Source organism: Gossypium arboreum, chromosome 13 (assembly GCF_025698485.1).
Source record: "Gossypium arboreum isolate Shixiya-1 chromosome 13, ASM2569848v2, whole genome shotgun sequence".
NCBI classification, from domain to species: Eukaryota; Viridiplantae; Streptophyta; class Magnoliopsida; order Malvales; family Malvaceae; genus Gossypium; species Gossypium arboreum.
In genome coordinates this window covers 106,266,201-106,272,200 of record NC_069082.1, presented here as the reverse complement: position 1 = coordinate 106,272,200, position 6,000 = coordinate 106,266,201, and positions in this window count along the sequence as shown.

The window sequence follows — 6,000 nt, the reverse complement described above, 5'->3', positions numbered from 1 at the left end:
AAAGCGAGAAATCGTTGGAGAGCTTTTAACTCAATTGCTCGATGTTATATGTTAGCGAGCATTAGTAGTGTGCTGCAAAAGAAACACGAGAATTTGTGTACAATTTTGGAGGATTTGCTTGAAGGCCAAGTCACATTAGCTCGACAATACGCTATTACAAAATTGATGAACTCTCAATAGAAACCCGACACTCCATTCAAAGAATATATGCTTAAGCTTATGAAATTTTTTGCAAGAGCGAAGGACAATGGAGCTGAACTAGATGTGAACACTCAGATTGAAATAATGTTCAAATCCTTAACCAAGGAGTTTGTTAGCTCTAGGACTGCTTACAATTTAGGGAACAAGGCATTTACCTGAACTCAGCTCATGAAGGAATTACAATCCTATGAGTTGATGTTGAATGGTGGTAAGTCGGTTTAGGAGAAACTTGAGGCAAACTTAGTTGTGGGTCCCTTATCCTCTAAGGAGAAATAGAAAACTAAGGGAAAGAGGAAATTGACTAAGTCTTCGGTTCCACCTCGTGTGGATAAGAAGTCAAAAGATCCTAAAAATATCAAATGTTTCTTCTGAAACAAAAAAGGGCACTTTAGATCAAACTGCAAGGAGTATAAGGATTACCTAGTTGAAAAAGGCAAAGATATGGGAAATATGCCCATATTGTAGTAAACAGGTAATTGTTTTCTCTATATTTGAACGATGAATAAATAAATTTAACTTCACATTTCCCTATTATGTTTTTTGTGTTTCAGCCTTTCATGTTTTGCATGCATAGCGAAATTGTGACAAGCAAATATTAGCTCATTAATTTTCTAATTTCAAACTGATGATAAGTGGCACTGTAAGAACGTTTACATTGCGAGAAAGACAACTTACTTCAATAGATGATTTAAACGAGTATGTAATCCCGTAAAAGAATCAAAGTGAGCATTTGATTCAAATACTTAGAAAGATTATTATGTTGTCTACAATTCCAATTGGGGAGATAACTAGTCTTGGCTATCGGATCAGTTGACGCCATGGGTAGAGACATGGATTTATTCATTCAAAGAATGATACACTAGACTAGACCCAAGATGAATTAATTTTGAATTCGTTTGTAAATTAATTCACTTGTGACGTTCATGGTGTGATTTACCTAAATCTTGAGTTAATTATTAACCATGCGTATGTAACTCATGTGCTTTGATGTAAGTGAAGGCTTATGCTCTGAAGATGATTGAGCTCATAGTCGGTATGTTGGGTACATGACTTATATATGACATGTCTTTACTAGCAACAATGGAATTCATATCTCGATTAAAGAGTTAATGATATCTTCTCACTGGTATTGTGTGGATTGATAAATATGAAAGTGACCACGGGTTGCTTGTTCCCGAACTATTAATTTATCACAACCATTTGTTGATAGTGATCATATTAATTATTAAGAAGACACAATGGTGACAATGAGATAAAATAGGATTGTATTGAGTGAACGGATTTAACTCAAAGGAATCAATGATATCATATGAGGGTAACACACACATGGCAAGGTCATTGGAAGAAATAGTTGGATGAATTACTTTCTTAAGAAGTATCCAGTAAGGAGTTTTCAATCATTGTACTTCTTGTGGACGGACTCCATGATTAAGTAAATTGTGAATTATCGAAACGATAATTGTATATGTCTGATTGGTGCCTCCGCTAGCTCAACAAAAACTCAATTGAATTGCATTTGAATTAGAATAAAATTCTATGACTTTGGAAATAATTTAATTGAGTCGATTTATTTGATGTGGAATTAAATTAGGCGATCGTGATAATTATTCAACTAGAGAATTTGATTAAAGAATTTTCTTGAAAATTAATTTGAAAAAACTAAATGATTTTTGGGAAAATTAATTTTGATAAAGTAAAATTAAATTAACCAAATTAATTAAAATTAATATGATATTTTTGGAAGTTAACTTCCAAGTCAGACTATTGGCCCAATGGATAATTGAATTTAAAAATTGGACCTAAGATAAAAAACTGGGCTCGTGAACCCAAAATCGAGATCGAGACCCCAAAATTTGTCGAACCAAACTTGGTATGTGAAATCGATCTAATAGTCCAACCGGACCGATCGGGTTATCACTGGCCCTGACCATATCGACAATAGTTGAATCAGCTCGGGATGTTGTGAAGGTGTCGCACCTACGATGGCACCATCGGACACGCTGGTGCCAATGACAACATTCCAGTAGCCGACGAGTGGTACTTCAGTTGTTGAGCAGTGGAGGAATCATGCTCCTATTGGGACTCTATCGAATTATTTGATTTTAGATTAACTATTTCAAAAATAATATTATTTTAATAATACATTTAATTTAAATTTTATCTTGATAGTATTTTATTAATTTAATATTAAAGTGATTATCTTAATATGTAATTGAATTTAATATTTACCTACATTCTATTAATTTAATATATTTAATATTAAATTTAATATAATACTTAATTTAATATTAAATCGCTTAAGTTTAATTATAGTTGAATTCTCTAAGCTCTCCCTATATTAAAAGAGTCTTGAGTCATTATTTTTTGAACACTTGAATTCAAAAGAAAGTTGTACATAGGAAATTCTCTAAAGAAATTATTTCAAAAAGTTTCTAGATATACTTTTCTTATTTACAACTTGACCCCAAAGTTTAAAAAATATGAAATTGCCCTATTAGTAATTTTGTGGAATTTTTTTATTCGAAGTGAGCCCATACTCGACAGATGTGAGCTTAAGGATAGTGGAGAAAACTACTCGGTCGAATCGTTCATATTAGATGAATCGAAAAGGTACAATTTTGATTAAGTGTTTATAACTTTAGATATCACAACCAAATTCTTGTTTTTGGAAAAAAAATTAACACTCTGGTTTTTCCCTTTAACTTATTTTCTATTGCGTTTTCCAAACCTATTTTTCCAACGCGTAATACCACCATTCAAGAGAACACAACCATTTAGCAAGGCCTATAAAATTCTATATACGGTTCAAGAACAAGTATTATAAACATATTCAAAACCATTATCATTCAAAATGACTTTTACATATAACAAGCCTATATACATGCCACAAAACTGAATCTTGAATGATTAAAATTCTACCAAGACAGAAGCCAGATAATGTGAGCTCCTAGTTGGTTCAATCTCTTTCTTCTGCAAAAAGATAAATACAAGATATGAAAACATAATCCAGTAAGCATTACAATGCTTAGTAAATTCATATGTATCGAAATGGTAATTTACCTCAAATTACAAATTTAAAAACATAAAAAAACTGACTTAATACATTTTCTTGTTATACTAGTTCATAGCAATAAGATGAGTTTATCAGACATTTAAATCATATATCAATCCAACATTTACTTGCTGTGTCGATTTAGTATTGTGCAACGAAGTCTTCAACAATATACCATTAATATCATTCTATTTACACAACGTGCATATCCATTCAGAACACATGTTTTCATTAATATGATATATCATTTCATATTAATAACGTAAATCCCAGATATAATCGAGTATATATAACATTATATTAAGTAACATATATCATTCAAGACATTACCAACCACGTACGTTATATCAGTTCAATACCATTCATATAATTTAATCATCATATTTCATTTGATTTGAACCCCATAATCATTTAACAACCATTTCCCTTTTCTATTAATCCAATAGCCCGATGAACATTAGTAAATAAATTCAAATACCTGGGTAACTACACTACACCAGAGAGCACCATAGTGCTGAATAGAGGCACCGAAGTGCAAATAGAGGCACCGAAGTGCAAACCTATATAATATCATCATGCACCAAAATATTCAATTATATAACCATTTCATATCCATCCCGTATGAATATATTTATATTTATCACATAATTCATTTTCTTTTGATTTAGTTTATTTGATGCCAACATGAACAATATATACATATATGTATTCACACTTAACAATTCAAGCTAGAAAACAAAAAATATAGTCATATCATAAATTAAAAAAGTAAATCCCCATATGAACTTACCTGGAAAATGACAACCTCAAAGTGTCAAGGACTAATATGCAATTTCTCTTATTTCTAAATTAACTTCTGATTGATTTAATTCCAATCTATAATAATTCATTACAATTTATCAACTCCAATAGCCTTATAACATCTTAGCATATGCATATAACAACTTAATTTCATTTTGCACAATTTCCCTAGAGTTTTGCGTTTTATTCAATTTAGTCTCTAAAATTGAAATAACTATATCTTTCAAATTCAAGCTTCGTTTTACAATCTGATTTCAATTCCATCTCTGTACCTCCCTCTAAATTTAATAACTACAGAAATTTACTACCAATTTTGAAATATTTCTATTTTAGTTCCTATACTTAAAATTAACAAATTTTACTTTACAATTAATCCTTTTTTCATATCAAAGCATCAAATCTAACCAAATAATACCAATTTCATCAAGTATTCATCAATGAAAACATTTAAATAACAAATTCAAAAACTAACACTCGGATTAGCTAAATCGAGTTGCAATGATTTCAAAAACATAAAATTTACGAAAAAAAGACTAAAATAACATACCCTTGCAAAGCTTGGAAGCTTGATTGAGTGGTTGAAGGTTAACCATGGCTTCTTTATTTCTTTTGACACCCACGGTTGAAGAAGAAAGAAAATAAAATGAGTGTCCACTTTTGTTTGTTTTTAATTATTACATATAACTAAAATTTTAATTATAATTTTAGCATATTTTAACTTTAAACATAACTCTAACTTTCCAAATCACTTAATTTTGGCTAAATTGCCACTTAAATCCCTATAGATTCATTAATTAGACATTTTATAAGCTAAAATTCAATAGTGATAAACTTTTACAATTTTTACGATTCAGTCCTTTACCTTAATTAACCATCCAATCACTAAAATTTTTGGATCAAAATTCAATTCACCGATTTAACGATTCTGTAAATATTTAATAAAAATATTTATGGGATCTATTTATGAAAATGAGGTCCCAATATCTCATTTTTCATAACCATTAACTTTAAAGTCAAACCACTTGTTCTTTAACTAACTGTCCAATTAGCAAATTTATTAGATTCAAAATTCAATCGAAAAATAGGTTGTTACAAAGTTAATCTTGTCTCCTCTTGCTCTTAGATGGACATCACAAATATATATTCCTTAATGCAAGTCTGTCCTTGCCTGCAAGGTCCTCGCTAAGCCATTGTTAGTTCCTCTATATATTGTCCAAGGAGGAGCTATTGTTGATGTTCTCGTTCGCATTGATTTTTTGAAATTCTTACTACCTTTGGAACTGTTCTTGTAGGTTACAAAGTTGCTATTGAAGCTTTAGCACTCTTTGGTAGCTAAGGGCTAGTGGGAAAGAACTAAGATACATATTTTAATACCCTGATAATTGATTGTATTGGGGATTGTATTGTTGTTGTGGTGTGAAAGGGCTATATGAGTCTTAGTATAGTTAGGTAAAATTTTTCCCAAGTTGGGTTCGATAATTTCGAAAGGATTGGTTGTTTTAGAAGTTTGAGAAGTATTGGGGATTAAAATAATTCAAGTTTTTAGGATAGTTTTTGGGATACACCATCAACATTAACTCTAAAGGCTGGGAGTGAGTCCATGCTCATTGCACTAATTGTTGATACAAAGTGGGAGAGAGAGTGGTTGAGGACGGTTCACTTGATAGACAGAGATCTATAAATGGTAGAGAGGAAGAAAGAGAAAGTATCAATCTAGAAAGAAAGAGTATAGTGAGTGTTTTGGCTAGTTTTTTAGCCCTAGAGGCTTGTGGGAAATGTGCCTGTATTGTACTAAATATGTAATTATTTTCTATGTAGTTGAACGATGAATAAAGTTAATTTTATATTTCACTATTATATCTGTTGTATTTCTGTCTTTTATGTTTTCCATACACAGTGAAATTGTGACAAATAAATATTAGCTCATTGATTATCTAAGTTCGAAC